Consider the following 11,425-nt stretch of genomic DNA (forward strand, 5'->3'; position numbering starts at 1 on the left):
ACATCCTTTAATAATCCCCTACTTAATGAGTAAAAACTGACTCTTATTTTCATTCATACCCCATAATTCTCAGCAGGTAGCAGATATTCATAGCATAGTTAAGATGCTAAAGGATAATTAAGAACTTGTCAGCTATGTCTGTTTCTGAACTGGTAAGAGATCTGTCATTCAGCCTGCTATAGACCGAATTGTGTCCTCCCCAAATTTATATAATGAAACCCTAACTCCCAATGTGATGATATTTGGAGATGGGACCTTTGGGAGGCAATTAGATCTACTTGAGGCCATGAGAAAGAGAGGCCTTCATGATGGGATTAATAATAATATGGGGTGACCCCCACACACAACCCCACAGTCAGAGGACACAGCAAGAAAGAAGGCTGCTGTCTGCAATGGAGGAAGAGAGTCCTCCCTAGAACATGGTCATGCTGGCACCTTGATCTCAGACCTCTATGCCTGATTAAGCAAATTGTGGTACATCTACCACAACAGTACACTGTTATTAATCAGACTAGTGCTCCTTTCTTTGGTGCTTCTCAATTCCCAGAAGAACTAGAGTCTAAAATTCACCTTAACTGTTCTTTTACTAGAGACCCATTACCCACCCCGACTTATTATTCCAAATTTGTTGTAACCAGACCACAATTCTTAGAATTACTCTAAATTATTATAATTACAATGTCCTCATCTGATGGCATTCTATGTCCTTGGTATCAGATGCCCTTCTGGTCTTTATCTTTCCCCTGGCAGCTCAGGAGTAGCTTACCATGCAACCAAGATAGTTCATGACTGATATTAATTTTCATCCAAGTATAAGCACATTTTGTGAAAGGTGAATGTGTTTTCACTTGTTACCAAGAAAACAATCAGCAATACCAAAATTTCTTTAACTGAGGTTGTTCTTTCCCCTCCTCAGTGTAAAAATAAACTCTTAAATTAATTTAAGCAGAAAATTTAATTTTATATTTCCTTTTTTTCCTGGGGTATATTTGTTCTTTTGTTCATATAGACAATTTGAAAGGAAAAAGGCAGCATGTGTTCAACTTCCAAATAATAGCCATTTTAATATATTTACTTTGTAATTTATTCCATCTGCATTTTCACAAAAACCCAAGCAAAAATAAATTGGAGGGATATAAAGAGCATATCATTTTACAGCCTGATTTTATACTTAACAAAAATTATGAACATGTTCCATAAACATAAGTGTTTTTTACACTGAATTTCTTAATGACTAATTTCCATTCTATGGATGAACTGTAATTTATTCACTACATTATAGTATATTTACATAGTTGCCAAATTTATGATATAAGCTACATAGCCAAAATGTTCTTATAGATAAGCCCTACTTATGTGCATAATCTATATATATAAAAGCCTAAGCAACTGGCCAACCATCCTACTGGTAGCTATGATGCACACTGATCACCAGGGGGGATATGCTTAATGCAGGAGCTGCAGAGCTGCGGTGACTCGGCAGCTGTGGTTCTTGGGTGACATACCCGGAAACAGAGAGGAGGAAACCTGATTCTGGGGTGTGTCACCCAAGAACCACCCTCTCGTAATCCAGGACCCTTTGGGGGATGTCTGAGAGCCGGTTTGGACCCGATCCCCACAGGCCAGGCTGAGGGACCCCACTGGTGCATGAATCCATGCACTGGGCCTCTAGGCCATTGGCTTCCCACTTCAGGTCTGGCTTCCCACCAGGCCTCTAGCCCATTGCAGAGGTCATGGGTCTGGCCCTTACAGAAACTTTTTGACTTGATTAGCTAAATGATGAGGTGTGCAGGACCTACTGGCTGCAGCCCCAACATCTGGTACCTGCGCCAGCCCATCCACTTCATACTGATTTCCAGTGGAGGCAGCGAATTTTTCCCCTACCACTCTTGGCTAGGAAACAGGCCATGGCTTCCCTCCGTCCAGGCGGACAGTAGCACCAGTGGGCAACCTCTGGAGAGGGAAAGAGGATAAGGAGCAGCTCAGGTGGGAAGAAGGAGGCTCCCACCGCCACCAGACTCCTTCCTGGCGGAAGGGCCTGGGTGGGAGCCTCACATTGATCAGAGTCCTGCCCTAGGTCAACTAGATTCCAGGCTAAGTAAATCCTGTTTGCTAAATAATTGCATTTTGCAGCTAAATGCCCACAAGTCATCAGTTACCACCAAACTTAGGATAAAGTGAGATGAAAGAAGCAAGACAGATATAGAGAGAAAGTGACATAACATTGGAAGAAGAGAGGAGGGAGTCCGATTCCAGGGTGTGTCACCCGAGAACTGCCTTCTCGCAATCCTGGACCCCTCGGGGGATGTCAGAGAGTCAGATCCCCTCAGGCCAGGCCAAGGGACCTCACTGGTGCACGAATCTGTGCGCCAGGCCTCTAGTTATAAGAACCAACCCCCAAAAAATCCTATAGCTACACCCATAGGTATGGGCAGGTTAAGGTTTTATTCATGTTCCATACTGATTTCTAGAAGTTTTACCAGTTTACATTCCCAATTTAAAATAAGGATGTTCAGCCTGGCCATCGTGGCTCAGTGGTTGAGCATCAACCTATGAACCAGGAGGTCATGGTTCAATTCACAGTCAGGGCACATGCCCGGATGATGGGCTAGATCCCCAGTTGGGGCATGCAGGTGGCAGTGGATAAATGATTCTCATCATTGATGTTTCTATCTCTCTCTCCCTCTCTCTTCTTCTCTGAAATCAATAAAAATCTATTTAAAAATCGAATAAAATGAGGATGTTCATTTGTCCCTATTGTCTGATACATTGGTTTTTAACTATTTATTTTCATTATTTTTAAAATGTTAGGACAAAATTCTATTTGTTGCAATCTCTAATGTTTAATTATTTGTGCAGTTGAGCAATTTCATGTTACTGTGTAATTTATATATATTTTCATAATTACTCACCTATACTTGCTATTGTTATTATAGTTAGTAAGAATTTTTTCACATGTTAAGAATATTAAGACTTTTTTCTCATATGCTAGACAGTATTTTCCAATATATTACCTTGTTTATATTTATGGTGTTTTTGAAGTTTGCTCCATGTATATCTACATAATCAGCTCTCCATGAAGAATCTCCAGTCAACTTTTTATGCATTTTGATTCCTATTGGTACCAATCTAGCTCTGCATAAACTAGGCATTCCTCTATTTCTTTATTCAGTAGCTTTATTGGTTATTCACAATTACTCTTGTCCCATATGATAAGTGATAGTTTAGGTCTCTATATTTCTGTTTTCTTCCTCCTTTCTCATCTTAAAGATTGATAGTTACATTATTATTTTTTACTTCCTCCCTGTGATTCTTAACTTTTTCTAACTGACTTATTTCATTTTGCATAATACTCTGAAAGTCCATCCATGTTGTTACAAATGGCAGTATTTCATCCTTTCTTCTGGCTGAGTAGTATCCCATTATGTATATGTACCACATCTTCTTAAAATATATTCAGAAGTGGGATCACTGGGTCAAAAGCCAGTTCCATTTTTTATTTGTTGAGAAAACTCCACACTGTTTTCCACAGTGGCTGCACCAGTTTGCATTCCCACCAAGAGTGCAGAATTCCCTTTTCTCCACACCCTCACCAGCTCTTGTGTGTTGTTTTAAATTTACTCCTATTATTGTCATGTGGCATAATATTTTAAACACATACTCTAAAGGAAGGATCCACTACTTGGTGGTTGTATAAACTTGGACTTGTTCAACTTCTCTGACTTTTTCATCTGTAAAATGGTTTTTTTAAGAGTATCTATTTCATAGGACTGTTATGAGAATTAAATACATTAGTATTTATAATGCATTTATGACAGCATGTGGCACTTAGTAACAGTTTTTTAATAAGTGTTTGTTAAAAAGGTCTTCAGAAATATAATTTTATTCTTTTATTTTATTAAATAGACTGACATATTTTTAAATGATATAATAGCAGAGTGCTCTTTTATTTCTTCAACTTCTATGGAAATGTCTCCATTGAGTCATCAGGAGATATGATGCAGATGCAGCTCTTGCTTCAAAATAAACATATAGCACATTGTTTAAAAAATGTTTCTCTAACTGATACTGAGCTTTTTACACATCAGAAATGCATGTGAAATTTTAGCAAAACGTCATTTGATACCTATCAAGATAACCATTATTTTTCTTAAAATAATTATGATTACCACTGTTTACAAACTATAGTTTTGAATGCTCCTTGTTTATTCCATATGGTCATGTTGTACTACGCAATTAGTATTTCATTGCACAATATTTGATCAATTTGATTTGTATTTATATAATTAGTTGAACTTGGTTGCTCAAAAATTTGCCTTTGTTAGATTTTCATCTTAGTGATAATGCTATATTTGATAATGCTATATTTATACAAACAGTTGGATAGTGAATTAGATATCTATTGCTGCATTATAAGTTACCCCATAACTAGCATCCTAAATCAACAGACTTTTGATATTTCACACACGTCTGAGGGTCCGGAAGTCAGGGGTAACTTAGCTGATTGATTTTGGCTCAAAGTCTCTTACAAGGTTGCAGTCCAGTTGTCAGCCAGGGCTGCATTTCTTCTCTATGTGAGCTGGAGGATGAGCATCCTACTCTGTGTCATTGTCCTTGGCATTCTGAGTTCCTTTCTGGCTGTTGGACATCGGGTTTAGTTATCCACATGGGCCTATCTATTGGGTTGTTCACAAATGGCAGTTGCTACCAATTGAGAGAGAGACAGAGAGAGAGAGATCCCAGAATGAAAGCTAACGTCTTTTGTTACCTAATCTCAGACATGACTGACCTCTGCTAAAATGTGGAAGGGCACCATAAAAGGGTGTTAGTATCAGCAGGTGGAGGTTGTTGAGGGACTCTTGAAGGCTGGATATCATAGGAATGTAAGCCTTCTTTCCATCATCTTTACTAGTCCTGGGTTTAAACTTAATTTACACATTTTTATTGAACACATCTTAAAATGTTATTTGGCAACTTTTTCTTATACTTACTGCTCTGGAATCAAATAAGCCATTTAAAATTATATACCTGATAATGTATTAGCTTTGATTTGTAAAAGCTTTTGCACTTGCCCTATCCGGTTTGGCTCAGTGGATAGAGTGTCGGCCTGCAGACTGAAGGGTCCCAGGTTTGATTCCAGTCAAGGGCATGTGCCTTGGTTGCGGGCATGTCCCCAGTGGGGGCTGTGCAGGAAGCAGCTAATCAATGTTTCTCTCTCATCGATGTTTCTAATTCTCTATCCCTCTCCCTTCCTCTCTGTAAAAAAAAAACCAAAACAACAAACAATAAAATATTTTTAAAAAGCTTTTGCACTTGCTTTTTCTGTTAAAATTATTCTAATGGTTTTTCATGAATATCAGACACATTAATCTCTCTTCTAGATTCCTTATCTATGTATCTTTTATCTTAGAATTTATATTACTTTGTCCTTTTCCTCTAAGGGACTTTTTCCACTTTGTACTCTACATCATCGGTTCAATGTTCTGCGTATTCTACTATTTATTACATCCCATCTGAACTTTAATTCTATTATTGTACTTTCCTAATTGCCTTTAGTTTCATTTTATACTGTATTCATCTCACTGTTATCTATTCAGTTCAGCTTATTTCATTCTCGTAATTCCCCATATATTTCCTTACAGATTTCAAGCACCAGTTTTTCTTGAAAAATTTAGATTTTGTAGGACCTTGTGTTTTGAGTTATTTCTTCTTCTCATTCTGAATTTTCAATGTTATATCCCTTTCTTTTGTTCTAAAGTTATCCTGACTGCCCTGACTTGAGCTTCAACTCAATTTTATCTCTGCTGTATGAAAACAGGGCATTTCTATCCAGACCCAATGTTTGATGATGGAGGTTTATTGGTTTCTCCTGGTTCAATTCACTTTTCACTGAGTGTAATAATGGATGCCCCTCTTCAATTTCAAGTCAGAGGTAGCAAAATGTGTTTAGCCATATCTAACTTCTAACTGTCATTTATCTAGTGCAGCTTTGTTGCAAAAAGATAAATAGCTTCTCAACCATTCTTAAATGGAGCACCAATTATATTCAAGAAAAACTATAATCCAATGACATATGAAATTATAGTTCTGTCTGTTCCTGATATTTTGCTCTTTTTCGTTGTGCTACTGCCAGTTTGTCCCCATTTAGGACACACACACACACACACACACATACACACACACACACAAACACACACTTGCTTAAATGATGATATCTGTATGTTACCATCCATGAGGGTACTTATTCAAAAAAGGTGGGGCGATAAATATGTCACTGATAAGCATCCTCAAAATAGAAGAATGGATAGATGGCTGGGTTCTTATTAAGATAAACTTTGAATCTCTGAGATATGAACACCTAATTACAGAGATAAAGGTTAATAGATAGATGCTAGAACAATAGGTCTATAAATCTACAGAGCAATAGTTTAGTAGCTCAATAGATAGATCTTTTCTTTCCTATTAGGCTCCATTCAATAAGGTGAATCCTAGATAGTTTGAGTTCTTAATGGGTGAAAGTTGTGTGATTCTTTGTTTTGGTTTTCCAAATTCAGCTCATTCTACCCTTTTTTGCTTGGATATTTCACCCAGATACCAATAATATGTATTAGAATTGGTCTAAATTTGTATTGTATTGGTAAGATTTCAGTTTTCCATGTCACACAATCTAAAGAAATTGGGAAGAATATGTAATATCTTGCTTCCTAATACTTCTTAAATTGTTATTGTCTCACAGATTATTGATCCTAATGCACTAATAAGTCCTTCTCTTTAGTTATTTCATCAATACCTTCTAATGCTTTCCACTAATTGTGATGCTCCTAAAATAAGTTCCCATATCCATCATTCTGATCACATCATCTAATCTTTTATAACTATATAAGTTAACAGTGGTTCTCAACTTTCCTAATGCCACGACCCTTTAATACAGTTCCTCATGTTGTGGTGACCCCCAACCATAAAATTATTTTCGTTGCTACTTCATAACTGTAATTTTGCTACTGTTATGAATCATCATGTAAATATCTGATATGCAGGATGTATTTTCAGGGGTTGCAACCCACAGGTTGAGAACCACTAGTTTAATGTCTTTCACTTCAATTCTGGTCTCCCCAGTCGGCCATTGCTGCTGTGGGTAGAGATGAGACCACAGCTTCTTCTGTGTTATTTGGCTGTAATAAAGTGATTATTATCTAATACATGTCTGCCTGCTTTCCTAGTCCTTTGGCTAGAGAGAACAGATGTTCCCCCTTCACCCCCAGTTTGACTCATTGGCATTTATGGGTTGCCAGTCTTCTTCAGCTCTACATCATGGGTATATTAAGTTAAAATACATACACACACACACACACACACACACTCAAACAAAAAAACAAACAAACAAACAAACAAAAAAGATAACTCATCTCCATGTCTATGTCATTTTTCAAGTAAAGTTCGCTAGCTGATCTGCCTTCCTCTCTCCACTTTGAAGAGCATTCATATCTTTTAGTTTTGTTTTGTATATAATGGCCAGAGTTTTTAGTTCTATTTAACAGGAGGAATAGGAAAAAGTTTACCTACTCTGACCTAATTTTTAAATTGAAAAAAATGCTAATCTTCATGCAAACTTCACCTCCAAGCTTACCTCCTATTTTATCAACTGCATCTGAAGAATCATCATATTTTTCTCTATAGAAAACTTTCTTGATTGTATTCCAATATTTGCCTCCCTTTTTTCTTCCCACTAGAACTCTGATTTGTTCAGGTATTTACCTTCTTCTTCATGTCTATGTGCTTCACTGATAGCTTGTTGTATTCTAGGGTGGGCAGAAGGAAGAGGTATAGTTGGGGCTAGCAGATATATGCCAGGTACCTATATATATAAAAGCCTAAGTGACCATTATGACCAAACGACCTGAACAACTGGAACGACAGTTCGACCAGTTGTTATGATGCACACTGACCACCGGGGGGGGAGATGCTCAAGGCAGGAACTGCCCCCTGGTGGTCAGAGCGCTCCTACAGCCAACCTCCTGCAGCCCTTACCCCCCCCACCCCTGCCAACCAACCTCCCACGGCCCCTCCCCCCCCAGCTGGCCAATCTCCTGCAGTTCCTCCCCCTGCTGTCTGCCCCCTACCCCAATAGGCCCTGATTGGGGGGCTGGCCAGCCAACCTCCCGGGGTCCCTACCCCCAGCAGGCTAGCCCCCCAATAGGCCTCGATCACCGGCCAAGCCAAGGGACCCCACCTATGCATGAATTCATGCACCGGGCCTCTAGTATAGCATAATATATACAGTCTTTCTTTTCTTTATCAATTGTTATTTTAGGCACAAACTTGTGACTCAATCCAGTAAATGGGACAAGGGGGCATATCAGTGGGAGGCATGTGAAAAAGGTTTTCCCAGTCCTAAAACAGACAGACAGAATATTTGTAGGTATGGATGTGACCCTGGAACTGCTGAAGCCAACTTGAATTGATAGAAAGGAAAGGAATGGCAAAGGGCAAAAGTATAAAGAACCTGGGATTTTGAAACTTCATTCAGGTATGAAATTAAACATCTTTAGAGCTTCTCCTCTTCTGGAACTCTTGTTTTGTGACATAAATGTATTGACTTTTAAAGCCATTTTGAATTAAGTTTTTTCTTCATTCCTTGACACTAAAAACATACTAAATTGCTTTAAAAGCTAAAGGGAATATTCTTTGAAGAACAAATAGCAATAATCCACACTAATAACCCCATCACTTTGATAACAGAAGGCACAGAGAGTCAACAAAAATGTATTCATTGAGTTAATTGTACTTTCATAATGCATATGTATAATGTCCAATTATTCTCATTATATTTTATAGGAGAGTGAAGCTGGGTCATCAAGAATAAGAGGCACATAGATTTAAGTGGCAGATCGCATTCAAGACAGGACTTATCTGATTGTAGTGATGCTGGTTATTATGTGTATAAATTTCATTCAGTAGCAAATGCCACCAAGTGTACTCTGAGGTTGCGACATTCTTCTACATAAATATAGACCTGAGAAATTGGTATTAACACAATATTTTCTAGGGAGGCAGAATTCATTTTCTCCCATAGATGGGGAGATTTTTGCTTAATTGTTCTGTATATACAGCAAAGAACCTTGGGGAACTGCTAACTGTTCTTGAAGCACACACTAACAGAAGAACAGCTGGAAGACAGTGTGACTCTGCAGGCAGAACAGCAGGCTAGAGAACAAGGGACCAGGATTTCAAATCCCATTTCCCTTTCTTAAGGAGGAATGACCTTGAACAAATGCCTGTGTTGGGTATGCTTCTGCCCCAGCAGAAATCAAAATGGAAATTGGGGACTAGATTTGATGTACTTTTAATATATCTAGTCTGTATATCTTAAGTTTGTTTCCATGGGAACCTGCATTCATTTGGAAACGTAAATGTGCTCGCTGATGGCAGATGTTTGTGATATCATATCTCCAGTGCAATGATATCTAACCATCTTTTTGTGATTATCAGGAAGAGTCATTCTCAAGAGCTACTAAGAAACTCCTAAGATTATAAAACAAATTTCATTTTAAATTACTTTTAAAAATTAGAATTATAGAGTTGAGAATTTGTATATTGGAAAATTAGCAACCCCTGATTAGTCTCTCTAATTTCTTATTGCAATGTTAAATAAATTGATTAGGAGTCAACACATCAACTGTAAACAGAAATATTGTTCAATACTATGACTGATTCGAAAAAGAATTTCCAAGGACCAGATGGAGAGAAGATATCAACACAGGACAATGGGATGAGAGCTGATTTTTTGTACTTCTACCATATACATAGTTTGTTAACCTATATATATATATAAAGAGCCAGGGGCCATCTCAACCGAATGGATGACTGAACGAATGACCAAACAGGCTGAGTGGGGTGACAAGGCTGGCAGGGGGGTTAGTGAGGGATGACCAAACAACTGAGAACCAGGCTGCGTGGGGTGACCAGGCCAGCAGGAGGGACAGTTGGGGTGACCAGGCTGGCAGGGGGGACCGTGAGGGGTAACCCAGCTGGCGGGGGGGGGGGGGGAAGTTGGGGGCAACCAGGCCAGCAGTGGAGGCTGTTGGGGGTGACCAGGTTGGCAGTGGGGTAGTTAGGGATGACCAGGCTGGCAGTAGAGGGCTGTTGGGGGCGACCAGGCCGGTAGGGGGGCAGTAAGGTGCGACCATGCTGGCAGGGGGGTAGTTAGGGCCAACCAGACCGGTGGGGGGGGGGCAGTTGGCGGTGACCAGTTTGGTCGGGGGTGGCAGTTGGGGGCAACCAGGCTGGCATGCAGAGGCGGTTAGGGGTGATCAGGCTGGCAGGCAGGTGAGCAGTTAGGAGCCAGTGGTCCCAGATTGTGAGAGGGATTTCCGACTACCGGTTTAGGCCCGATCCTGACAGTCGGACATCCACCAAGGGGTCCCGGATTGGAGAGGGTGCAGGTTGGGCTGAGGAGACGCCCCCCCCCCCCGCACGAATTTTGTGCACCGGGCCTCTAGTGAGATAATAAAAGGCCTCTACCTCCTATACTAGTAAAAGAGTACTTCCAAGGTACTCTTGTGTTGCTTGTGGTAGAACGTATGTTAAATAATGCCAATATGTTTTTAAAAGTTTTATTTTAATTAAATGGTCCTTTATTCATATATACTGTTGAATTTCATTATAAGTTACTAGAGGTGCTTTTTTTTATTGTAAATTGGATGGGTTCCATAAATATTCAATGGTAACCTTGCTACTTTTGAACTCCACTGTCTTCCTTTGAGGTGGCTGTTGTTTTTGTCTTGATCTTTAAGGAGCTATGACTCATTTTGTTTTCACCTTCATTAATTTACAGCTTGAGGTTAGTGCAATTGCAACATAAAAGGGTGGTGGTCAAGAATCCAGACCTAATATGACAAATTGTCATTGGAAAAAATATTGACAAGTGTCAGGAACTGGTTTTCCCCCTTTCAAAAGTGCTTTCTGCTTTGTTTCCCCAGAGGTTCTACAGGATTAGCTTTGTTCTATATTTCATAATTACCTATTGAAGCTCTCACTCTAACCATCCAGATCGCCACAGCGTGGCATTGTGCCAAACTGAGGAGATGTCACTAAGAATCTGTCTGCAAGCCTGGAAAAATTACCAAATAGACTGCCTTCCTATGGGAATACTTCTAACACTATCTTTGATAAATTCTGAGACACCACTATAATTGATATTGTCACATGTATTTATTATTCCTAAGACTTTTATAAAGTAATCATAGTGTAGATAATACCCTGAAAATAATGTAGCCTCAAATACAGATAGCTGTTCCCTTTTATGTTGCAATTGCACTAACCTCAAGCTGTAAGCTAATGAAGGTGAAAAAAAAAATGAGTCATAGCTCCTTAAAGATTAAGACAAAAACAACAGCCACCTCAAAGGAAGACAGTGGAGTTCAAA

The sequence above is a fragment of the Myotis yumanensis genome, unplaced genomic scaffold (genome assembly GCF_028538775.1).
Source record: "Myotis yumanensis isolate MYYU_CA2020_CCGP unplaced genomic scaffold, mMyoYum1.0.hap1 SCAF_12, whole genome shotgun sequence".
In the NCBI taxonomy this organism is placed as follows: Eukaryota; Metazoa; Chordata; class Mammalia; order Chiroptera; family Vespertilionidae; genus Myotis; species Myotis yumanensis.